This window comes from Castor canadensis, chromosome 3 (assembly GCF_047511655.1).
Source record: "Castor canadensis chromosome 3, mCasCan1.hap1v2, whole genome shotgun sequence".
In the NCBI taxonomy this organism is placed as follows: domain Eukaryota; kingdom Metazoa; phylum Chordata; class Mammalia; order Rodentia; family Castoridae; genus Castor; species Castor canadensis.
In genome coordinates this window covers 97,943,456-97,970,566 of record NC_133388.1, presented here as the reverse complement: position 1 = coordinate 97,970,566, position 27,111 = coordinate 97,943,456, and the positions used below count along the sequence as shown (strand labels likewise).

Here is a 27,111-nt window from a genome sequence, read left to right as displayed (position 1 = left end):
TGCATGTTTTTTGTCTTTACTTTTGTTGTTGAGTTCTACTTTTACTGCATTGTGGTCAGATAGTATGCATGGTATTATTTCTATTTTCTTATATTTGCTGAGGCTTGCTTTGTGCCCTAGGATATGATCTATTTTGGAGAAGGAGGAACCGGGTCTTGCTCTGGTTTTGGAGCTGGCCAATGAGCGATGGCACGAGTGCTGCTACAGGAGCTAAAATGTCCCATCCAAGTGAACTGGAACCAAGGTTTGATTCCTTGGTGGAGCTATTGGATCACAAGCAATTCTGTAGAACTTTGTATTCGGTCTTTGAGAATATCCGCAGTTTCTAATAATATGTGGGGGTGTAGTGAGGCTACATTCAGTTATAGGCACCCGAACTCAACTATTATGACAGTTTTGGTATATTCTGTTACTGCAGTTTGTAACTCGGTTGTTACAAACATTAAGAGCATCAGTAAAGGTTGTATTAAGAAAAGTGTTAAAGCGTTTGCAATTTCCTGTATAGTTGTTAACTCTCAGCATTGCAATATTACACTGGATGTTCCCGGTATTGATGTGCTGGATAGCGAACCACTGATACGTAGTTAAGCCAGGTGGCACGGCCTGCAACAAGGGCACTATTCCCAGGAGCCCCAGCAGCAGCAGGAGGCAAAGTCGGGAGTAGAGCAGCTTTGCAACCATGTTTCCTGTGGAAAAGAAGAGAAGTGACTGCCCCCGAGTCCTGACTCAGCTATGACACACACTAGCCCCAGCCTATAGGCTCCCTGCTGTTCTGTGGGTCATATGGCCATTCAGTTCACATTCCAAAATATGACAAGTCTTTGGCCACTAATTTCAGCTCTGTCCTCTCTCCTGTGCTGGCCCACCACTGCCCATCCCGTCCCAGCTCTAGGGCTCCATGCCTTACCCAGTTTTGTGCTGTGTCTCCTGTGAGAACACACCCAGCTGGTTGTCCTGAGGTCAGGGACTTGGGTCCACCCTACTTGGCACAGTAGATATAGAGCAGGCCTCGTGGGTGGAGCTGGCAGAGCCAGGAGCGTTCCGAGTCTTGAACCTGCAAAACCCACAGATTGCTACATGCCCACTTGGGCAACTGCTTTCTTCTTTCTTCACTTGGGAGACCAACCGGTACCCAGAAACACTCCCATTGGTGCTTTAGAAGGACAGGTCACCCTGTCAGGACAGAGTGTGAGGAAGGGATCTGCATTCTGAGGATGATCCTCCCTGTTGCCTGTTGAATGAACACAGGCTTTGTGACTGTGCCTCGGCAGGCACTGAAGTGCCAAGTCCATAAAGTCAGGGCTGGTACTCAGTACAGCAGATCCAGGGACAGCCAGTTTCACAGGGAGTGTTTCCATTCCTGTCTCATCTTGAAGTCCTCTGATGGTGGCTGGGGCACTGAGTAGCTCTTCCTGCCTGTGTCAATGAACAGGGTATTGGATCAGGTGTCTTCACTGACTGCTTCTCCTATCTGCCTGTCAGCCTGTCTGCTCAGTCAGCGTGACACTTGCCTGGCTCCTGGAGACATTTGTTGGTGATCATCAGACTTGTTGCTGTGTCCTGAGAAATGACTAAGACAATACCTGCCCTGTGTGTGTGTTGAGAGCAGGCCCCGTGAGAGTTCTCTGATTGTCCTTGTGTAAGTTTGCTGTGTGCGTTTACAGCTCCCCTCATTTGCTCCATTGGCAGTGCAGGAAGTCTAGCTGTATAATGAGCACCTTCAGGAGAGAACTTTTAATATATTTGAATCCTGAATAAACATAAGCCCATGTTGATCAAAATACACCACGAATTCGATGTGAGTTTTTGTCTGGTCAAGTTGGCTCTTGTCTTTTGGTGTGGTGCTGGGGATCCAACACTGAGCCTTGTGCATGCTTGGCAAGTGCTGTGCCACGGAGCTGCATCTCCAGCCTCACTGATGTCTAATCTTTCAACAGATCTCTAGTATTTTGTAGCATAACCAATCATGCAGCCCAATTAGTGGCACATTTGCATGCTTGATTCATACTTTCATCCTTTGGAATAGCCAGAATTATGCCCCTGTGTTAAGTTTTCTTTTTAATGGATGAACATTGTATTACATTGTGTCAGTAAAAGACATCTGCAGTTTCATAAAAACCACGGTTGAGCACCTTGGTGTTGTGGCTGATCAATGCCTCGCTGTATAGACTTCATGAACAAGAATAGAGTGGTGAATACGTGCAATTAATTCAGCCCCATGATACTCTTGCACTGTCTGCTCTTGACCTGCTGACACAGAATGTCAACCATCAGTATCTCCCAGGCACAGCTTCCCTCATGCAGTGACTGTATGGGAATGTCAGTGCACGCAATTTATGGAATTTTCATTGTAACCTGGTTGTTATGGATTGAGTCTCAAATGTCCCTAATGGCTTATGTAATAACGTCTTGATCACCAGTGACACAGTGACACGTAACACAAAGGAGGGCTCCACATGACACGTTTGACTGAAAGAAGAGTAGCTGCTCACCAAGGCTGTCTTCTGTAGATGGAAATTAAGGCTCATCTCCAAGCATGGTGTTCACACCACCAAGCTTAGGTTTGACTCCAACTCAGCCTGTCTCATAAGCCTGGCGAGAGAAGCCAGGGAGAGGAGCCTGCATGGTAGGGAGACATTTGGACAGTGCTTGTTCTATGTCAGCTCATTCATTTAAGTAATATCAAATAAATGACCACAATGTGTGAGTCACTGGTGCTTGGGTTGTGGTCTGGTTTATAAGCCTGTGGCTTCTAGGAAGAGAATAACAGCATTCCCATCTCAGTTGCAGATGACTTTCCTCTTTTTCAGTCAAAGTGTGAAGAATGCTTTACTCCTTTCTTTCTCTTATAACCCCAGCTAATCTATCATGAAGGATGGCGGTTTTTCCCTTCATGCTAGAAGACATGACCACCGCTCCTGAGACACCACAGCTCCCACTGGCATCACTGCAAAGCCCACCTCTGCTAGAAGCCTTCTGAAATCTCTACCTGACCTGTCCTCCTCCAAGCCTTACCATTCTCCCTCTCACTCACTGCTCTCCCCTCCTCCCTGCTTCCTGTCTCCTCTTCCTCCCCTTCCCCCTCCTCATTCTTCTTGTTCCAATACTGAGATTTGAACTCAGGGATTCTACCACTTGAGACATGCAGCTAGCCCTGTCTTACCTTAGTTATTTCTCAGGTAGGGTGTTGCATTTTTCACCAGTGCTGGCCTCAGATTGTGATCCTCCCACCTCAGGCATCCTATGTCTCTGAGACCTGAAGCACATGTGACCACACCTTGTTTTTGTGTCGAGACAGGGTCTTGCTAACATTTGCCTGGGCTTCCCTCGACCCTTGATCCTCCTAAACTCTGTCTCCCATGTGGCTGTGATTACATGCATGAGACACCTCGCCCAGCCTCTTTTCCAGTTTTCTTACTTCTTTCCTTCCTGGAATGTGCCTGGTAACTTTTTTATGCCATCCACCTGCATGTGTGTGGTAACTTTTTCATGCCCTGTAAGTCTACTCAAAAGTAATTTTCTGAAGGAGACCTACTCATTCCACTCTGTTTAAAAATGCTGCTCATGTGAAGATGAAAAAATTACACAGCATGGATTTTTAATCTTGAATTCATTATAACCATTTCCTCCCTGCTCTTTAGCACCTGAAACCCCTTCTCTCCAAGTACATGGTCTCTGTGATGTCCTAAACCTGAAAGCACAGTTAAACCGTCCTAGGTAACAAGGTACTGTTATGGCTTAATGAGCAGCTTATCAGAACTCAGATGGTGAAAACAGAATTGAGCTTCTCTCTCTTGCGCCATCCCCCTGTCCCCTCTGTGTTGCTTCTCTTTTCAGACAGATGTCCCCACATGTTGATAAGCTGATGGCAGCAACTCCAAACCTTTTATTGTCTCAGTAATTAGCAGAGCAGGAGAAGACTCACACCCTCACCCCCCAACATTCCCTGCCATCTTCTGTGACTGTGTCACGGGTCCCTCTCAGAACCCAGTGCTGGGCCTGAGGGATGAGAGGTGCTCACTGATTAGGTCAAGTGTGGACCTAGAACCCTGGTGATCCCAAACCATTGGAAGCAGCTGTGAAGTGCTTACTTTTTCCATTGTGCATCTATGCTAGGACACAGTCTTTTTCAAAATACAGCTCAGGAAAACAATATGGTGTAACGGATGAATGCAGGGCAGTTATGGGAAGTAAGATGTCTGTAGAGTCAGTCATGAGAGAGAGTTAGAAAATGGAAATCATTGCTATTTTCCTTATTAATCTTTTTATTATAGGAAACAGACTTGCTTTTTCAAAGTGTGTTTATATTAGCATATAATCTGTTCATTATAATTAAATGATTCATGAATGCATGATTATTAAAATAACTTTCTAAGAAGTAAATATGAATGAATATACTGCATGTGAACAAAAGGTTCTTGGGATTTTCAGAGTGTAAAGTGATTCTGAGGTTTCAATATTTGGGTCCTGCTACTGATGAATACTGGGTGCAGGGCTGGGATGATCCATGAGGGGGACTGAGCCCCCGTGACATGGAATTCCTCACACCCTGCAGATGCTGCTCCCCTTTGGTATTTCTGAGGCCAGAAAAACAACATGCTTCCCTGGTGGGAGGAGGTTGACCCAGGAAGGGACCGATGTTTGGAATGATTGTCTGGTCAGAACATCTGCCTTCATCCAGCCATTAATGTCCCCAGAGTCAGGGTAGGGGGTTGTTTATTTAGAAGTCAAATGTGATAGAATTCAGTGCGGATTTTCTGTGGAATCTTCAAGATGCTTCAGGAGAAACTAAACCTCTGTGGTGATCGCTGCTGTCTAATCTTGTGTTCAGTTTAGTTCAACACGAATCTTGTCTATGCTGGAATCTCTTCAGAGAGCTGCAGTACTTGGGGCCTGTGGAAGTGAGTTTTTAAAATATAATTTCATTTTTTTCACATTGTATGAGGCAGAGAAAGGCAGAGCCACAAGATACAGAATTGCATTCTTCTGTTGTCTTTCAACAGTATGGGGATCCAGTTCCTAATGGTCTTTACTGAGGAACTGGACCAGAGTCTCTGGGCTGATATATGAAATGCACTTTTGCTTGGTCACCGGAAAGCACGTGAAAATATACAAACATGTTTTTGCAATATGATAAGGTAAAACAGCTCTGTGAGCGTGGTTCCTGGACCCAGAAGGAGGTTACTTGTCCTGATGGGATGATGATGGGGTCCAAAAGAAAGGGCACCTTTAACTGGCTGTAAAGGATGAGCATGGATTTGCAGGAACTTTAGGCAAGATGTCAGCGTGCCAGGGAAAGAGGTTGTGTGCTAAAATGTACAGAGAGTGGGAAGCAAGCTGCAGGCGTTGGGGGAGCTGCCTTCTAAGAGATGTTAAATAGGGGTACAGCTTGCATGGTAGAAAACTGGACCTAGACCCTTCCATGGTGTCTACCGCATTCAAGGAAAATTAATCCACAAAATGTTTTTCTCTTCCTGTCAACTGGAAACACAATTTTTTTTTATAAATAGGAGGGTTTTTAATTTTTATTTATTTATTTTTTTCTTTTATTATTCATATGTGCATACAAGGCTTGGGTCATTTCTCCCCCCTGCCCCCACCCCCTCCCTTACCACCCACTCCGTCCCCTCCCTCTCCCCCCCACCCCCTCAATACCCAGCAGAAACTATTTTGCCCTTATCTCTAATTTTGTTGAAGAGAGAGTATAAACAATAATAGGAAGGAACAAGGGTTTTTGCTGGTTGAGATAAGGATAGCTATACAGGGCATTGACTCACATTGATTTCCTGTGCATGTGTGTCACCTTCTAGGCTAATTCTTTTTGATCTAACCTTTTCTCTAGTTCCTGGTCCCCTTTTCCTATTGGCCTCAGTTGCTTTTAAGGTATCTGCTTTAGTGGAAACACAATTTTTATTACTAATGTCCTCAGATAAGTAGTGGCACCATGGTTACCTGAGTAGGACAGTTAAATCAAACTTAAAATACATACAGGCCTGAAAAATCACTGTCCAGACCAGAGTTTGAACTCAGGGCCTCACACTTGTTAGGCAGGTGCTCTTACTGCTTAAACCATTCCACCGGTCCTTTTTTGCATGGGTATTTTTGAGATAGTGTCTTGTGAACTATTTGCTGGGTTGTCTTCAAACAGAGACCCTCCTGATCTCTGCCTCCTGAGTAGCAAGGATTGCAGGCATGAGCTGCCAGAGCTTGACCAGACAAAACCTATTTTGAGTCATGAAAATAGCCTTAGCTGTGCTTCCACATGAGCAAATTTAGATTGGGTCAATTCTGATAAGATGGGGATTAGACAGACATGAACTCAACGTTTGTCAAGCCTAAGCAGCCAACACTCATATTCTGTTGTGATCACTACCTTTTTACCAAGGTGAGACACAAAAGACAATTTTGGCACCAAATCAAGTAACTGCTTATTCACTTGCACATTGTCCCAGTAATTATTTGACTCTGCGGCTTGGTTATTATCAGAGCACTAAACGAGTTACTTCTTACTCTAATGAGCTGGTTAGGGAAAGAGGTTAGAGCAGTAGTAGATGCCTTCTTAGTGTGGGTAAATCCTGGGTGTGTGCGCACGCACACACACACACACACACACACACACACACAAAGAGAGCAAATAAGCTGTTTGAAGTTTCATGGTGTCTCAGTTTAGTCTCTAAAAACGTAAAGTTGGAACAGTGGCATCTGAAGGAGATGCCACGTGACCCCACTGAGCCCATGTGCTCACTGCTTTCTTGTTACAGTGGGAGGCATCAGCAAACCCCTCAGCTTGTACCCTGAGCTCTCTGAGGTTCTTTGATTAATTTAGGAGTTTTGACGTCTGTGTTTCTGTCTGTCTTCCTCTGCCAGCTTTGCTCTGCCTCTGGTGTACCTAGAAATGGCTCTTCTTATCTTGTTGACATTTCCTTCTCTGAGTGGGTCCTTCCTATTCAGTCTGCAGTGTGATTTCCATGGCACTTTGAGCTCATGTACCTGTACTGCTCTGTGTATTTTCATTCCTGACAATTAGCAGAATTTTTTGTTTCCTGGGATAAGTCGTAGAATCATGTGATGGCAGGAAAGGAAGGAACTGTCGGTGTTTATTTAGCTGCGTATCCTTTTAGGTCAGTGCTAGGAGCCCAGAGCACAGTCTCTGGTATGTAGATGTCAGGTGGAGAGTGGAATGAATGGATGAATGAGAAGATGGCAGGAGAGGGCATGAGTCCACACTGGAGAAGCCTCGGGGCAGACAGGTGATTGGTCTTAAGTCTAGGTTGCTTTCCTGACTGGGAAGAGATTTTGGATTACGTGGGAGACAGAGGAGGTTCATTCATCTTCTTTCATAGGACATGTGGCTCTAGTTTGTGGCATGCATCATCCTCCATGTATTTCCATGGTACTTGGAAGATGAGGTCACCTCATGGCACAATCCTGTGTTCCCGTTAGTAGATTTGTCAAGCACAACAATTGTCCAAAGCCGTGCTCCTGTGCAACATGCGGCTCCAAGTACCAGCCTGAATTGCTGCTCTTCATGTCACCTCCAGAGGAGAAGATCCAGTGTAGCATCTGTGTGAGGGACAACTAAGAGCAAGAACTCCTGACACTACTCAGTAGTAGGGGAGCAGACATAGTTGTATCTGTGGGCCTGGAAGATAGGGATCCAAATGGAAGTCAGGAATCCAACAGGAACACCGAGTGTAGATGAGATGATATTACTATTCTGTGCCTTTCTGTGTCTGGAACTCTCAAGAGACCCTTATGTCCTCATCACTCAAGGTTGCATATTTCCACAGCTTTCAGTGATTTTCCTTTCCCCTCCCTGTTTCTACTGGACCCTCTGGTGATGACCTGCACCCTGAAATAGGGCAGGAGCTGTGGTTATGCATGTCACATTTATCTCTTCTGTCCCTGGATCTATCGTTCTTCTTCATGGATCCAATGATTTCCTGCTCTGTGTGGAATGAACTGAAAATTCACTTCCTGGGACAGCTGTGGAGGGCAGAGTATGCAAGAGCCCATGCCTGGTTGAGAGATCCCTCTTGCCACAGCCTCCCTCTCCCCTGCTTTTCTAGAAGGAGAGGGTACAGGAAGGTGCCACCTCCCTTCCATGCAGTGCTCAAAATGCCCGTACAGCTTCCTACACACCTTACCTGCCATGTTTGACTCACTCCTGCATCCACCCTCTTATAGCTATAAGAGATTTTATGCACAGATTTTAAAAGCCTCAGGCTAAACTATTCATTTTTCTCTCCACAGTTGTACTGTAAAGATCTCGGTGCTATAAAGTTCATTTGTATCATAAAATCAGACAACTTGGCACTGGTGGCTCATGCCTGTGATCCTAGCTACTCAGGAAGCAAGATCAGGAGAATCATCTTTCAAAATCAGTCTTGCTAAACAGTTTGTGAGACCCTATCTCTAAAATACCACCAAATAGCGTTGATGGTAGGCTTGATTGGTAATCGTCAGCCTAGAAAGCAGGAGGACCTGCATTCATACCCCAGTACCACCAAAGAGAAAACAACCAGACAAAATGAAACACATCCATTTTCTTCTTCCTCATGGGTCCCATACCTCTTGGGAAGGCCTGGAGCCAAGCACTAAAAATGTATTTACTCAGAAAATATTGCAAGCAGGTAAACAACACCTCAGTATAAAACTGAGGTCAATTCCTGAACATATCCTGAATCTGAATGGGAATTTCTACCCAAGATACAGGTTTTTGAATGCATATATGGAAGGTGATGAATAGAAAATTACTTAGAGGAGATATGGAAGCTAGGATTCTTTCTAAATGGCTTCATTGATATTTTTAAAGGCACCCAATGATGATTAGATGTACATGGATGATGGCTGGGGAAGAGGAATTTGACCAGATATTGAGTGAGAAACTTAAAGAGGTTTCTTGTTACACCCAGTCTCTATGGAGCCCAAGACCAAGAAATTAGGCAGGAGAGAGAGGGGGAGAGAGAGAGAGAGAGAGAGAGAGAGAGAGAGAGATGTAAAGGGCATTGGTTTGGAAAGGAGGATGCCAGATTTTCCTATTTATGGGTCTCATATAAGAAATAATCATGTGAATAGGATTCCAAGATGGCGGCTAGACGGAGGAAGCAGAAAGCGAGTCTCCTATAGTGAAATCTTGGAGAGATGCTGGAGACACACTTTGCAGGCATAATCACCGAGAAAAGGCATAACTTTGACCCCTCTACACCTCCAGCCGGTGCAGAGAATCTCCACCTCACGTTAAACAGAGAAACGAGGAGGGCCCCCGGGGCCGCCAGTGGCCGGCGCCCATACGGCTTGGGAAGACGTGGACCAGGTGAGCTTCGCGGTACCACAGTACTCCCACAGACAAGCCTGGGCCAGAGCAGCATAGCCCCCTGGGCAGACTGACCTCCACCCAGGGAAAAAAAGAGAAACTGAGTAATAAGCAATAAGAACAATTAAGACACACTGGAAAGAGGGTGGGGCGCCCTAAGCGCTGAAGATTGGGGGAAGGGAACCCTTCCCAGGACTGTAAATAAAGAAGCCGGGTGGGCCGGAGAGCCTCTGGCGGGAGCGGGGCGTGCGCCCAGCAACCAGGATCGGGGAAGCTTGTGAGCGTGGCGGAGGGAGAAAAACTCCACAGGAGAGGAGGGAAGACCCACTTCCCACGTGAGCTGTAAATAAACATGGCGGCCGGCAGGAGCAGCAGCACCGCCCAGTAAGCAGGAGCAGGAAAGCTTGTGAAAGTGGCAGTGGGAGGAAAACTGCACAGGAGAGGTGGGGGGGGAAGACCCACCTCCCACATGAACTGTAAATAAACACGCAGGCCTGACAATGCGGGGGCAGTGTCACTTTTCCCAGTGCTTGGAAAGGGGAAAGCCTGTAGCAGAGGCTCCGGCACAGGAGAACTCTGAACAAACAAAGCCTGTGGGACCAGGTGAGTGCTAAGCTCACCCCAGAGACCTGCATAAATAACGCCGCCAGCTACAGCAGGCTGAGAGCAGCAGGCAGGCAAGCCACAGTTGCAGATACCACTCTCAGAACTGTCTCCAGATGCTTTTTTTTCTTTTCCTCCCTGCCTTTGATGAGAGAACAACCGATTACACCTGCAAGCCGAAAAACTTACTGAAACTGTATTGCATTTGAACCTGGGACACTTGGTGGGGCTTTTTTTTTTTTTTTTGGTGTGTGTGTGTGTGTGTGTGTGTGTGTGCGTGTGTGTAGTTTTGTTCTACTTTATGCATCCCCTTTGATGAGACAACTACAGAACAACATCTGAGGCATGAACTCCAGGACTGGAGATTGAGATGGACACCCATATTATTAAGACTGAAACTGCATTGCATATAAACTTGGAAGTTTCTTTTGTTTTTTAATTTTCTATTTTCCATTTTATTTTAATTCATTTTTATATATAGATATTTCTTTCATTTACTTAGTTTTTATTTTTTTATCTTTGATTTTCAATCCTCTCTCTGTCTCTCTAATGTCTATTCAGCTTACTGTCAATTAGTACACTAACACTCCCTGTTTATACCTTTGAAATTATCTAGTCTGATACCTTGTTCTGCTTTCTCCCTCTTGTCTGTATATTTGTTTTCCCTTTTTCTTTAACTTCTTGCTTTCCATCTCAGCTCACCCTTCCATTCTAAATATTACCATTGTTATTATTACAAGCTAGAAAATACTTAATTGCACACAGTACAGGGACAGTAACAACACCAAAGACAATGATGGGAAGACAGAAAAAACAGGGAAACCAGTTTCCCCACAGCAAAAAATTAGTACAGGAACCAGAAGGGAATGAAGAGAACAGAAACTCAGATCCAGACTCCAACAAAATGAAGATAAACTATGCCAAAGGACCCAATGAAGCCCACAAGAATTATTTAAAAGAAGACATACTACAGATACTCAATGAGAATTTTATAGAGATGATACTGGATAGGGTCAACCAAAATGTACAGGAGACACTCAAGAAATTCCAAGACAACAAAAATAGAGAATTTGAAAAAGCAAAAGAAGAAATAAAGGAAACCATAGAAGCACTGTATAAACACCAAAGTGAAAGAGAGAACACAATGAATAAACGGATAAATGAACTCAGGACAAAAATAGACAACATTAAAGAGGAAAACTGCCAGGATATGGAAAACCTCAGAAAAAAGAAAGAAACAGAACTGCAAAACAAAACGGAAGGCCAATCCAGCAGAATAGAACAAACAGAAGACAGAATCTCAGAACTTGAAGATGAAATGGTAATTAAAGGAAAAACCAAAAAACTATTAATTAAACAACTCAAGACCTGTGAAAAGAAAATGCAAGAACTCACTGACTCCATCAAAAGACCAAACTTGAGAATCATGGGCATCGAAGAAGGAGAAGAGGTGCAAGTGAAGGGAATGCGTAATATATTCAACAAAATAATAACTGAAAATTTCCCAAATCTAGAGAAAGATATTCCCATATACAGATGCAAGAGGCCTCCAGGACACCAAACAGACCAGATCAAAATAGAACTACTCCACGACATATCATCATTAAAACAACAAGATCAGAAACTAAGGAAAGAATATTGAAGGCTGTAAGAGAGAAACAACAAGTAACATACAAAGGTAAACTCATCAAAATCACAGCAGACTTCTCAACAGAAACATTAAAAGCAAGAAGAGCGTGGGGTGAGATCTTCCGGGCACTGAATGAAAATAACTTCAACCCCAGGATACTCTACCCAGCAAAGCTATCATTCAAAATAGATGGAGCAATAAAAGTCTTCCATGATAAGCAGTAACTAAAACAATATGTGACCACAAAGCAACCATTACAAAAGATTCTGCAAGGGATTCTGCACACAGAAAGTGACACCCAACTTAACCATGAAAAGGCAGGCAGCACCAAACCACAGGATAAGAAAAAGCAAGACAGTAGAGAGTAACATCAAGTTAGGTACACACAATCAAACCTTCAAACAACTAAGACAACTAAATGGCAGGAATCACCACATACCTATCAGTACTAACGCTTAATGTTAATGGACTTAATTCACCCATCAAAAGACACCCTTTGACAAAATGGATTAAAAAAGAAGATCCAACAATTTGTTGCTTACAGGAGACTCATCTCACCGACAGAAATAAGCATATGCTTAGGATGAAAGGCTGGAAGAAGATTTACCAAGCCAATGGCCCCCGAAAACAGGCAGGAATAGCAATACTTATCTCTGACAAAGTAGACTTCAAACCTACATTGATTAAACAAGATAAAGAAGGACATTCCATACTCATAAAATGGGAAATAGACCAAAAGGAAATAATAATCATCAATCTGTATGCACCCAATGTCAACGCACCCAATTTCATCAAACATACCCTGAAAGACCTAAAAGCATATATAAACGCCAACACAGTGGTTGTGGGAGACTTCAACACCCCATTATCATCAATAGATAGGTCATCCAAACAAAAAATCAATAAAGAAATCCAAGATCTAAAATATGCAATAGATCAAATGGACCTAGTAGATGTCTACAGAACATTTCATCCAACCTCTACACAATATACATTCTTCTCAGCAGCCCATGGAACCTTCTCCAAAATAGATCATATCCTAGGGCACAAAGCAAGCCTCAGCAAATATAAGAAAATAGAAATAATACCGTGCATACTATCTGATCACAATGCAGTAAAAGCAGAACTCAACAACAAAAGTAAAGACAAAAAACACGCAAACAGCTGGAAACTAAATAACTCATTACTTAATGAAGAATGGATCATCGATGAAATAAAAGAGGAAATTAAAAAGTTCCTGGAAGTCAATGAAAATGAAAACACAACCTACCGGAACCTATGGGACACAGCTAAGGCAGTCCTGAGAGGAAAGTTTATAGCCATGAGTGCATATATTAAAAAGATTGAAAGATCCCAAATCAATGACCTAATGATACATCTCAAACTCCTAGAAAAACAAGAACAAGCAAATCCCAAAACAAATAGAAGGAGAGAAATAATAAAAATAAGAGCTGAAATCAATGAAATAGAAACCAAAAAAACCATACAAAGAATTAATGAAACAAAAAGTTGGTTCTTTGAAAAAATAAACAAGATCGATAGACCCCTGGCAAACCTGACTAAAATGAGGAGAGAAAAAACCCAAATTAGTAGAATTAGGAATGCAAAAGGGGAGATAACAACAAACACCATGGAAGTCCAGGAAATCATCAGAGACCACTTTGAGAACTTATATTCAAATAAATTTGAAAATCTAAAAGAAATGGACAGATTTCTAGATACATATGATCATCCAAAACTGAACCAAGAGGAAATTAATCACCTGAATAAACCTATAACACAAAATGAAATTGAAGCAGCAATCAAGAATCTCCCCAAAAAGAAAAGTCCAGGACCTGATGGATTCCCTGCTGAATTCTATCAGACCTTTAAAGAAGAACTGATACCAACCCTCCTTAAACTGTTCCATGAAATAGAAAGGGAAGGAAAACTGCCAAACACATTTTATGAAGCCACTATTACACTTATCCCAAAACCAGGCAAAGACACCTCCAAAAAGGAGAACTATAGGCCAATCTCCTTAATGAACATTGATGCAAAAATCCTCAACAAAATAATGGCAAACCGAATTCAGCAACACATCAAAAAGATTATTCACCACAACCAAGTAGGCTTCATCCAAGCGATGCAGGGGTGGTTCAACATATGAAAATCAATAGATGTAATAAACCACATTAACAGAAGCAAAGACAAAAACCACTTGATCATCTCAATAGATGCAGAAAAAGCCTTTGATAAGATCCAACATCATTTCATGATAAAAGCTCTAAGAAAACTAGGAATAGAAGGAAAGTACCTCAACATTATAAAAGCTATATATGACAAACCTACAGCCAGCATTATACTTAATGGAGAAAAACTGAAACCATTCCCTCTAAAATCAGGAACCAGACAAGGATGCCCACTATCTCCACTCCTATTCAACATAGTACTGGAATTCCTAGCCAGAGCAATTAGGCAAGAAGAAGGAATAAAAGGAATACAAATAGGTAAAGAAACTGTCAAAATATCCCTATTTGCAGACGACATGATCCTATACCTAAAAGACCCAAAAAACTATACTCAAAAGCTCCTAGACACCATCAATAGCTATAGCAAGGTAGCAGGATATAAAACCAACATAGAAAAATCATTAGCATTTCTATACGCTAACAATGAGCAAACGGAAAAAGAATGTATGAAAACAATTCCATTTACAATAGCCTCAAACAAAATTAAATACCTAGGTGTAAACTTAACAAAAGATGTGAAAGACCTCTACAAGGAAAACTCTACACTTCTGAAGAAAGAGATTGAGGAATACTATTGAAAGTGGAGAGATCTCCCATGATCGTGGATTGGTAGAATCAAAATAGTAAAAATGTCGATACTCCCAAAAGTAATCTACATGTTTAATGCAATTCCCATCAAAATTCCAATGACATTCATTAAAGAGATTGAAAAATCTGTTAAATTTATGTGGAAACTCAAGAGGCCATGAATAGCCAAGGCAATACTCAGTCAAAAGAACAATGCAGGAGGTATCACAATACCTGACTTCAAACTATATTACAAAGCAATAACAATAAAAACAGCATGGTACTGGCACAAAAACAGACATGAAGACCAGTGGAACAGAATAGAGGATCCAGATATGAAGCCACACAACTATAACCAACTTATCTTTGACAAAGGAGCTAAAAATATACGATGGAGAAATAGCAGCCTCTTCAACAAAAACTGCTGGGAAAACTGGTTAGCAGTCTGCAAAAAACTGAAACTAGATCCATGTATATCACCCTATACCAAGATTAACTCAAAATGGATCAAGGATCTTAATATCAGACCACAAACTCTAAAGTTAATACAGGAAAGAGTAGGAAATACTCTGGAGTTAGTAGGTATAGGTAAAAACTTTCTCAATGAAACCCCAGCAGCACAGCAACTAAGAGATAGCATAGATAAATGGGACCTCATAAAACTAAAAAGCTTCTGTTCATCAAAAGAAATGGTCTCTAAACTGAAGAGAACACCCACAGAGTGGGAGAAAATATTTGCCAACTATACATCAGACAAAGGACTGATAACCAGAATATACAGGGAACTTAAAAAACTAAATTCTCCCAAAACTAATGAACCAATAAAGAAATGGGCAGGTGAACTAAACAGAACTTTCTCAAAAGAAGAAATTCAAATGGCCAGAAAACACATGAAAAAATGCTCACCATCTCTAGCAATAAAGGAAATGCAAATTAAAACCACGCTAAGATTCCACCTCACCCCTGTTAGAATAGCCATCATCAGCAACACCACCAACAACAGGTGTTGGCGAGGATGCGGGGAAAAAGGAACCCTCTTACACTGTTGGTGGGAATGTAGACTAGTACAACCACTCTGGAAAAAAATTTGGAGGCTACTTAAAAAGCTGGACATCGATCTATCATTTGATCCAGCAATACCACTCTTGGGGATATACCCAAAAGACTGTTACTCCAGAGGCACCTGCACATCCATGTTTATTGCGGCACTATTCACAATAGCCAAGTTATGGAAACAGCCAAGATGCCCCAGCACTGACGAATGGATTAAGAAAATGTGGTATCTATACACAATGGAATTTTATGCAGCCATGAAGAAGAATGAAATGTTATCATTCGCTGGTAAATGGATGGAATTGGAGAACATCATTCTGAGTGAGGTTAGCCTGGCTCAAAAGACCAAAAATCGTATGTTCTCCCTCATATGTGGACATTAGATCAAGGGCAAACACAACAAGGGGATTGGACTATGAGCACATGATAAAAGCGAGAGCACACAAGGGAGGGGTGAGGATAGGTAAGACACCTAAAAAACTAGCTAGCATTTGTTGCCCTTAATGCAGAGAAACTAAAGCAGATACCTTAAAGCAACTGAGGCCAATAGGAAAAGGAGACCAGGAACTAGAGAAAAGGTTAGATCAAAAAGAATTAACCTAGAAGGTAACACCCATGCACAGGAAATCAATGTGAGTCAATGCCCTGTATAGCTATCCTTATCTCAACCAGCAAAACCCCTTGTTCCTTCCTATTATTGCTTATACTCTCTCTACAACAAAATTAGAAATAAGGGCAAAATAGTTTCTGCTGGGTATTGAGGGGGGGAGCGGGAGGGGGTGGAGTGGGTGGTAAGGGAGGGGGTGGGGGCAGGGGGGAGAAATAAACCAAGCCTTGTATGCACATATGAATAATAAAAGAAAAATGAAAAAAAAAATTAAAAAAAAAATAAAGAAAGAAAATCAATGCTAAGCTATATCAAAATCTATATAAATACAAATTGAATACATTGGTGCAGAATGACAAACTTAGCCAAGTTATTTGATTTTCAATTACTAGAAAAGTAATCACTATAAAGGAAAATGATTCTCCCACCACTCTTACTTTCAAATGAACACACACACACACACACACAGACACTCACACACTGAGCAACTAGGAATTCATATTGTGCTGTTGTCTTTATGAGTGCTGTGCAGCCTCCATTTTTCATCTCAAGACAGTAGAGTAGTAGAAGTTGTTATCAGAACTTGCTGCCAACAACCAGTATCTAATGATATTTTAGTGGCCTCAGCAAAGCACCTTCCACCACTAACATACTGAACACTTTACTTATCATAACCATGGTTTATTGTCTTTATCCCCCCACTTGAATATAAGCTCCCCAATAGCAAGGGTTGTTCATACACTTCCCTAAAGTCTGCTAAGCAATTGGCACTGTATGTCACCCACAGTAGATGCACAGTGCACATTTGCAAAACAGATTGAGAAGTCACACAAGTAAATGGGACAAGCAATGTGCCCTCTGTGCTGCAGTATACTCTTTCCATAATTTCTTTTAGCTTTTCATGAAGATACTTTGAAAAATGTTGGTAAAATAATTTGAAGAGAATCCTGCAATTTGAATTTATGTGATGTTTTCACATGATTAGCCAGGAGTTATCAAATTTGGAAGCATGCACAAAGGTTTGAAGCATCCTTCTCATTGTGACCTTTTGGGGGACATGGTACCAACACACATCATTATTGGTGATGAATGCACTTTGTCACTTGTTTGCAGGGGCCTCATCCAGGTTTTTAACTGTAAAATTACTGTTTTTCCTCAGAAGCGAACCCTTTTCTCCAGGTACATGCAAGGCAGGTGAATTCAGGCCTACATCCTGAAAAAAGGAACATTAAAGAATCTGTGGAACTATGCAAAACCCACCACACCATGTGATGCATATTTATGGGAGACACTTTGCAACTCAACAATTAGCCTCTTTATTTTAAAGATTTGCCCAGCAATGTTAACATTTGTATTTGGATCTTGACCAGAGCTAATATAATGGTGTTCCAACCATGCTCAAAATGGAGTTTGCTACTTCTATTATTCCTTCTACCATTCTAAGAGCTCTCTGTCATGAAGAATTTTCCTCATGTATTTTGAATCATTCATTTATATCAGTATGAACTAAGGGATATTTTTATTTTACTCTTTGAGCTATAATCCAATTATATTGCTATATATTTTATTCATCAAGTTCTTATAGTTTTAGCTACTGGGACATTTTCAGTTGATTCCTACTTCCTTTTGACATGACCCTATCTCCTGATATTTTGTTTTGTTTTATTTTGGTGTACTGGGGTTTTGAACTCATGGCATTGTGCTTATAAGCAAGCACTCTAACACTTGAACCATATCCCCAGGCCTTTCTCTTTTAATTTTTTTTAGAATAGGATCTCAATTTTTTCTTGGCTTACCTGGACTGTGATCTTCTTATTAAAGCCCACAGTGTAGCTCAGACAACAAGCACTTATCACCAAAACCAGCTTTATTGGTTTATTTGCCTAAGCTGGCCTTGAACCAAGATCCTCTGGATAGTTGCCTCCAAAGTAGTTAGGATTACAGGTGTGAGCATGGCCCTACCTTGTACTTGGGCCTCCTTATTTTCTTGCCCTGTAATGTGTTTCAAGCACATTTTGTATTTTCCTTGCTCGAGGCTTAGAATCAGCTATTTCCTCAAATATTTCTCTGATGAAACTAGAGATTAGTATTATAAACCAGTACCTGGCTGGTGGAGTTCTTCCTGTCACTAGAGTGACACTTCTTCTAGGACAATTCAGTTGCAAAGTTAAAAAATAGTAATATACTTAACCACATATTTTTGTGCTTGCTATTTTACATATTAAGTAAACATGCATGCATACTGATTTTTTTTACTACAATCTAGGTCCGTAAGGTCCCTTCTGGCTTTTCCTTGGCTGTTACTATTTGTAATTTCTTAAGTTTCAAAAGCTTCCTTATGCAAGTTTTGGTTCAATATGTTTGAAAGTATTCAATATAATTAACTTGATGTTTAGAATATTTGTTAAAATAATATAATATTCTCAGAATATATAAACAAATATCATTCAAGAAAATGAAGTAAAAGTCTTGCATAATAGAATGGAAAAACTATTTATTAATAAGAAATATGAGCATAGGAGGAGGTCCTAAGAAATCTTTAGAAAAGAAAAACAGACTGAAAATTGAATTTAGAAAGGTCACAGGAAGTAAAGTTAATTTACAAAATAAATTGACTTTTTTGGGCAGTATTTGCATTTGAACTCAGGGCCTTGCACTTGCTAAGCAAGCAATCTATCACTCGAGCCATGGTCCCAGTCCAAAACAGAATCTTTATACTAGCAACACACAGTTGGGAAATAAAATCTACCCAAAATATCATTTACAATGATGAGAAATATTTAGAATTTTGGCGTACCTGTAAGAAAATGCCTACTAGAACAGTGCACCAAAAATTATAAACCATTGCTGATTTAGAAAATGTATGAATAAATGGGGAGGCATGCTTTCTCTTTGACTAGAAAAATGAATGTTAAGATACAGATTGTCCCCATATTGATGTAAAAAACAAAGAAATTTCAATGCAACTGTTGACATATTTTATAGGAATAAATAATGTCTTTGAAGATTTACATGGAAAGATAATGAACCTAAAATAGCCAAAATGATATTGCAAAGGGCAAAATCACAGGATACTAACTAATCTCAAAACTTACCAGAAACCAACAGGCATCAAGACCCAGTGTTATTGATATGTTTGTCACAAATATGCCAAGGAATTCCAAACAGATAGTATCTTTAAAAGTTTGGTTACAGTAACTGGATGTCCATACAGAAAAACAAAATATAAATCTTCAAACTTATGTTACTATCCACATAAATAACATTTAATTCAAATTGTATCATGTGCCTATATATAAATACTAAAGTTGTACACTTCAGGTAGATGATAGGGAGCTTGTCAGTTCCTTCCCTGTATGCTTGAGTGTTTGCAGATTTAGCATAGGTGATGTTTGTTAGACAGACATAAGTTGGTGAATGAGTAAAGAAAATGAATTGATAAATTTGAGTTAACTTAAATTGAAAACTTGTCTTATGCAAAATATGTCAGTAAAAAAATGAAAAGCAAAGCAATCAAAAGGAGAAACTATTTATAAAACATGGATCAGATAATGGATTTTATCAGAATTTATAAAGCCACCTACAATTCAATAACAGGAATTGAGACAATCAAAATTTAATGGTAGGAAAACAGTTCAGAAAGCATGATATGTGGATGCTACTTGGAAGATTAAAAAATGTTGTGCAACTGATGATTAATATCATCAGATAAATGCCCATCTTGTAGAATGACCCAAAAGAAAATGACTGAACCCCAAGTACAAGGATAAATGTGAAGTTGTTGGGGGCTTCATATATCACTAGTTGAAAAATGATACTCATAATGAGCCTGGCAAAATCTTTTAACAGTTTCATATAAAATTAATTTTATATCTTATAAGAATCCACCAGTTCTTGCAATTGTTTACATACAAGAAATTAAAATGTTTCTCTGCACAAATACATCTTAAATATGTTCATATTTCCACTCATGCTGGGTACTAGTAGCTCATGACTGTAATCCTAGCTACTCAGGAGCCAGAGATCAGAAGGTTGGTGTTTCAAAGACAGCCCAGGAAAATAGTTCATGAGCCTCCATCTCAAAAATACCCAACACAAGAAGGGCTGGTGGAAATAGATCAAGTGGTAGAGGGCCTGTCTAGCAAGCACGAGACCTGGAATTCAAACACCAGGACCACACACACACACACACACACACACAAGAATTCCACTCATAAAAGCCAAAACCTGGAAAATAAAACCCAAGTGTTCACCAAAAGGTAAAGGGACAAGTGAACTGTAGTATGCCCATGGAGTGAAAACCTCTCATTTGTAGAACAGAAGTAATTACATAATTACAAAAAAATCATGACCCTCAAATTTGTTGCTGGACAAAAGACACACTACATACATACTTGCAGTTTTATTAAATAAATTCTGGAAAAGAAAAATTTAATCCATACTGGAGAGGGAAAAAGTCTTTGGGTGTACAAATATTGTAATCTTTGTTGTAAAAAGCTCATCAAAATCTACATTTTTAAAAAGTTAAAATTGGAGGATTGGCTCCTCCAATTTTCGACAGGAGTACAAGACCAGCCTGGGTAATATAGCAAGGCAAGATCCTGTCTCAATAAAAGATCAGGCATACCATATGTAAATGTAAATTATACAAACCTAAATAAAATAGATTTAAGACTCTAGGATTCTCCAAGTACAGAAAGGTACTTGCTCACACTATTTTTGTACATGGACAAAAAGACATATGTAGCTATAAATAAATGTGTGTACATGTTCACACTGTACACACCCCTCAATGCACACCTATGCACACAAATTCATGCATATTTTATGTAAAAATGGACTTAGAGTATTCTTGGGTTTATTTTCATTAGTAAATCTCTCCATTCTCCAGGTATGGAAGCTAAATATGAGATAAAAGTTACATTCAGGTAGAATGAAACATTTACATTCCTGTTTCAAAGGCAGTATTTTCATCTTCTCTAAATGAACAGCTTCATGATAGATGTCACCTTTCTTACACCTGTTTTCTTTTTAATTTTTAATGTGATTATTTTGGCATTTGTTTTTCTATGTTTACTTCTAGGAAACTCTCCAGGGATATTAATTAGACCACTTCATTTTAAAATCATTGCCATTATTCTAACAATGTTACAGTGATTTTAATGAATTAAATGGATGAGAATATGAGATCTTCAGGTGCTGAGTTAATACATGCACATGCAAACACCCACACACACATACAAAAGTTTTCAAAAGGCACAAAGAACAAGGTAGTCACTTACATATGTTGACTGGAAACAATTTTGTAACACAGCACACCATCTATATTGGTACCAAATGAATATGTGTGTCACCTCAAGGTTCACATTTTAACCTAATCTTCAATGTGATGTTTATAGAAGTGGAGGCTTTGGAGGTGATTAAGTCATGGAATTGGAGTGCATACACACTGGTGTACTCATGCACCCCTCTTGAAAAGCAAAAGTATAGATTGACAGAAAATCAGTATATGGGAAATTTCACTAATTTTGGTGCCTAACAGACACAGGTTAAAGGAAGACCTGCTGGAATCAAGTGAGATAATCACCCTCAGAAGAAGAACAAGGAAAAGGCAAAGCTCAACTGCACTAGTGACACATTAATAACTGGAAACCTTGAACAACCAAACTATGGGCAGAGAGCCCCTCTTGCCAACTGCTCTTTCTAACTCCATGTGAGAACCACAGTTTACAGTGTCCAGTATAGATGAATATTGTCAGTGGCTGAAGAACACAGAAGGAATCCTGAGTACAGTCCTAGAGATGAGTGAATTCATGTTCTATTGTTCCAAAACATATCACCACACCATGTCTTAAAGCAACAGAGACAAAGCACCTCATGGTTTTCATGGCTAGGAATCTGGCACAGGCTCAGCTGGGGTCAGCTTGGTCCTTCTTAAGGGTCATAAAAAATTGAGTGGTTGGCAGGAGCACCCATCTCTGTCTTTGAGACTTAGATCTTCTTCAAAACACAGCAGCTGGTAACAGACTTCATTGCTACTGGGATTCTTGGGTGGTGAGGATCCTTCTGCACTTAGATAGAAATCAAAGCTAGAAACTTGAGCAGCAAAAATAAGAGAAATTTTATTTGCAGAGATGCTAAAGAAGAGGCCATGTGGGAACTTGCAGTGGGACCCAGAAACCAGTAGTCCCCCTAGTCTAATTGGATGTCAGGTTTTATAGTTTTTTTATTGTTAGTGGGAGGAGTGTGTTTATGCATGAAGATTTTGGCACAAATGGGTGTTTCTTTGGAAGGAGAGGAGGCATTTCTCCCTGGCTAATTGCCATCTTTGGGGAAAATATGGACATCTTGCAATCTTCCCTTCATCATTTCCTTGTAGCTGTCAGAATGACATTTCATTTTTATTCTATGGGCAACCAGGACTGTCCACTGCCTGGAGACTGCCTTTGGATCCTTACCACATGGTCTCCTCCTAAATCAGCAGGAGAAACTGTCTTCCTTCAGATCTCTCCAGCTCTTTTTAAGGATCCTCTTGATTAGGTCAGACCAACAGCTTAAAGTCCACTAATTAAGCACACAAGTCACAGCTGCAAAATCCCTTCTGTCAAGGTGTAAACATGGTGGTGTCCTGTGTTCTTCACAAGACTGACTTACACCTGAGGAGAAAACTAACAGGGCTTGTGTACTGATGGACAGTTGCTTTGGAGAATATTTCAGAATTCTTCCTGCCTCAAATCATGGAAGGGAAGGGGAAAGGAGGAGGTCTGGGCTCTGGGACAGAAAGAGTCCTCAGTACAAAGCTGGAGACAAAGGGAATTCATGTACTATTGTTTTGGGAGGGGCGTGGCAATGACAAACTGCCTGTTTTCCAGGTTAGATATCATCTTCCTTGTGTCAAAGAACCTGGCAAAGGGGACAGAAAATCTCTTTTAAATTCATTAATGTGCTGCACATGAATGCCTGCTGTGCAACCTGAGGACAGCTGATATCCTCCTGAGAATCAATCTGAGAACCCATAGCCTGCAAAATCAATCACAAACTCATTAGTGAATTATTCAGGTTTGCATTTGCTCTGTGTTTGGAATGTGTTTATTTTCTTTGATTATTGGATGTTTCTTTTGTGGTACTGGGGGGTTGAACTTAGGGCCTTATAATGTGCTCAGCATGTGCTCTACCACTTGAGCCATGACCACAGCTCTTTCTGCATTGACTACTTTTGAGTTAGGGTCTCAATTTTTATCCTGACGAGCCTGGACTACAAGTCTCATGTGTGCTTCTCCACAGAGATGACAGGTGGGCACTACCAAGTCCAGCTTTTTTCCATTCAGATGGGGTCTTGCCAACCAATGTGCCCAGCTATTGGTTGAGGCTGAGTCTTGCTTCTGTTTTGCTGGGCTGGCCTTGAACCATTATTCACTAGGTCTCTGCCTACTAAGTAGCTGTGATTACAGTCTGGACCCACACCACCCAGCAGATTATTGATTCTTTGATAGCGTATAACTAATTAGAGAAAAAGAACTAAAAAAAGAATCAAAATAAAACTTATGATGAAAAATGTAGGAAAAATCCAGCCACTGATGGATTGATTACACCTATAGTCCTAGCTACTCAAGAGACTGAGGCAGGAGGACTGTGGTTTTAAGCCAGCCTGTTCAGAAAAGTTGGCTGGCAATCTCTGTCTCAATGGAAAAAAAATGGGCGTGGTAATACACACCTGTCAACCCAGCTACAGCAGGAACACTAAAATAGGGGGACCATGGGTCAGGCCTGCCTGGGCATAAGCAAGACCCTTCCTCCAAAATAACTGGAACAGAAAACACTGGAGGCATGGGTTAAGTGGTACAGTGCCTACCTAGCAAGTGTGCGGCCCTGAGTTCAAACCCCAGAACCAAGAAAAAAAAATGAGAGAGAGAAGAAAACAAATTATTAAGGAAAAGTGTATTAACCACAAATTTAGTTCCAGGAAGTTTGTAACAATCAGGTAGTGATATAACAATGCATTCTCAAAGATACAGTCTTGCTGAAGATAATTCGAATATGTAACTTTCTGGAAATAAAAATAATGTTTTAAAACTACCAAAATATAATTGAAGGTATATGAAACTTAGATATTTAATAATGGGAACTCAGTTAAAAATAAATGGAAAGTCATTAAAAGTCAATAACAAAATAGCTAAACATACCTCAAGTGTTTTAGGTGTTGTTAATTTTCTTTTTTTTTTTTTTTTCATTTTTCTTTTATTATTCACATGTGCATACAAGGCTTGGTTCATTTCTCCCCCCTGCCCCCACCCTCTCCCTTACCACCCACTCCGCCCCCTCCCTCTCCCCCCCTCAATACCCAGCAGAAACTATTTTGCCTTTATTTCTAATTTTGTTGTAGAGAGAGTATAAGCAATAATAGGAAGGAACAAGGGTTTTTGCTATTTTCAAAGTGGATTATATTGATCAGTGTTTCAAAGTGGTATTCTTGAGGATGGTGTGAAAAAAGACATACTTAAAAAGATTTTGGAAACAAGACTGCTATGGTGTGGTTCTTGGATGCCCCTATATGCCATGTGTGGAAGGCTTGGTCCTTAGCCTGTGGTGTTGTGGGGAGGTGGTAGAACTTTTAGGAAATGGAGCCTCTGGAAGGAAATTAGGTCATTGGGGACCCTGGCCCCGCTTGTCTCTCTTTTTCCTCACCTGCCATGTGGTGAACATCTTAGCTTTTGCCATGTACTCTGAAACTTTTGAAACTATGAACTAAAATAAATCTTTCTTCTTTGTAAGTTAATGATCTCAGGTATTTTGTAACAGTGATAGAAAACTGACTAACAGGACTACTAATCTCTTTTTCCCCTTAGAGGTCATCTTGGTTTACAAGAGTTTAAGAAATTCTGGGATAAAAAATTCTGTTTGATTTTGCTCCATCGAGCATTTCCTAGACCACCTGACTGTTTGGTTTGGTTTTTACACATATCTCCTCCCTGATTAATAATGTAAATTTCATTTTATTCCAATTATGGGATAATGCTGCCCCCTTGTGGTGCAACATGCTTTATGGGATAATGCTGCCCCCTTGTGGTGCAACATGCAGCACAAAGATCTTACGAAGACGGAGTGAGTTTATACAGTAGTTTTGCAAATTAAGGACAGGAGACTTTTACCTTGGACCATCTTAAATCCAGGCTGCAGTGATATACTGAGAAAAACTGCTACTGTGATGACATTGTGAAGACACCGAATATATAATTCCAAATATGAAGGAAAACTGAATGTAAAAGTCTAAATAAACCTGTCCAGTGAGTGTGTCTTTAAAATGAGAAAGGAGATGAACACACAGAGAGATATAAAGACATATTTTGGTAATTGAGGCATTGAAAAGAACCCTGAATTATTTCCCAAATTACAAAGAAGGTATGTTTAACTCTTACTTGAATAAATCCTATAAATTTAAGTAGGTGTGTGCATGTGTGTGTGTGCACTGTATAAAGGATCAAGCAATGTTGGAAATTAGAATTATGAAATATATGTAACACTTAAAGCCATCAGAAATGAGGGTTAAGAAAATATACCAACTTCAAAGTCAATTCCCATAACAAGGGCTGAGAAACAATCAAAATGATATAGAATAAGTGTCATGAATAGAATGTCAGATCAAAATGACTCATGTTTGCACTCTCTTAATTTAAAAAGGATAATTATTTAGACTTCCACTAACAAATTAAAGTTTTAAAATAATATAAAACAATAACATATACAAAGAGAAACTGTTCTCAATTTGAAAATTTAAAATGAAGGATATGTGACATTACATCAACAAATAAGAGGATAAAAACCAGTGGCTATCTCAATATCTCCTGAAAGAATCTAATAAAGATTTAAACAATGATTTTTAAAAGAATAATATAACATGTTTACCTAAACTGAATCTTAAAAATTAATTGAGCTAATGAAGTCATACTAGAAATTGTCAGGCCTAAACATAATATATGCTACTGAAATTATTATTAGCATAGAATTTGGTGTAATGGAACAGAATATGAATAAATAATAAGTATTTGTGTCAGAAAAGAGGTGCCATTACAATATAGATGATCACTAATACCCAGAGAGTTTAAAAGAACTTTGTTTTAAAATACTGAAATGAATCAGTCATATTTGACCTGATTTACACTTATTAAATCAATAGTTTTCTCATATTCCAAAATTTCCAGGAAGAAAAATGTAATGATCAAACAATGTAATTGACAAAAATATATATATATGTAACTCTGATGTTTGCTTTTAGCCCTGAAAATGAACAAATGTATAAATGCACACACACACACACGCACACACACACACACACACACATACACTCACACACTGGGTATTGAACCAGGGTGCACATGCTAGATGACTGCTTTGCCACTGGGAAATACTCCAGCCCAACATATATAATTTTTTCCACCCCAATTTTCTTGTTCTTCTAGAAAATTCTATTCCCCTTGGTTATGTAGTTATATTCCTGTTCTCAACAAGATCCAAAAATTTTTGATTTGATAAATTAAAGTTCAATAAATAAGTTGTCTCAGCATTTATGCTGCATGTGTATGTATGTGGCCTCGTCATGTGTCATATGGACAGGTATACTACCTATGAAGTATTACATAATTAAATTGGTATAGCGATTTTTCTTTTCTATTTCTGTGTCTTAACATAATTTGGAAGAGTAGGATTTCATTATGCATAATTTGTAGAGATAAAATTACTTGAGAATTAAGAAATAAAAGGTTTATTTCCTTGAGGAAAAACAGGGCTTTCTGGAAAGGAAGTATTCTTGGAGGTAGCAGTTGTAGTCTTACTACCTCCTTCCCTTCTCTGATGTTGGTGGGACCAGTCTGTGATTAGAAATATTTGGAGCAGAATTGGAGTCCCCAGTACCTTAATATGGTAAAGCAACCAACTCAGAGCAGTTACGTTCCCTTTGAAAGAGAGCATGAATTGAAGCCAAAGCTTTCAGAGACAAAGTGAAAACATTGTTTGGCTAGCTAATCCAAAAGCAAGAGCAAGACTAAAAAGAAGGGATAAACCCCAAATGCAGAATAACTAAGAAGCAGGCTGATGGGGGTGACAATTG

At 39.9% G+C, this 27,111-nt stretch overlaps 2 pseudogenes; one reads left to right on the top strand and one right to left on the bottom strand.

The window, feature by feature from the left end:
* Positions 1-210: 210 nt before the first annotated feature.
* LOC109690940 (non-secretory ribonuclease-like) lies at positions 211-681 on the bottom strand (annotated as a pseudogene).
* A 6,736-nt stretch (positions 682-7,417) lies between these two features.
* LOC109676135 (inositol polyphosphate multikinase pseudogene) overlaps positions 7,418-27,111 on the top strand; it is a 51,766-nt pseudogene continuing 32,072 nt past the window's right edge.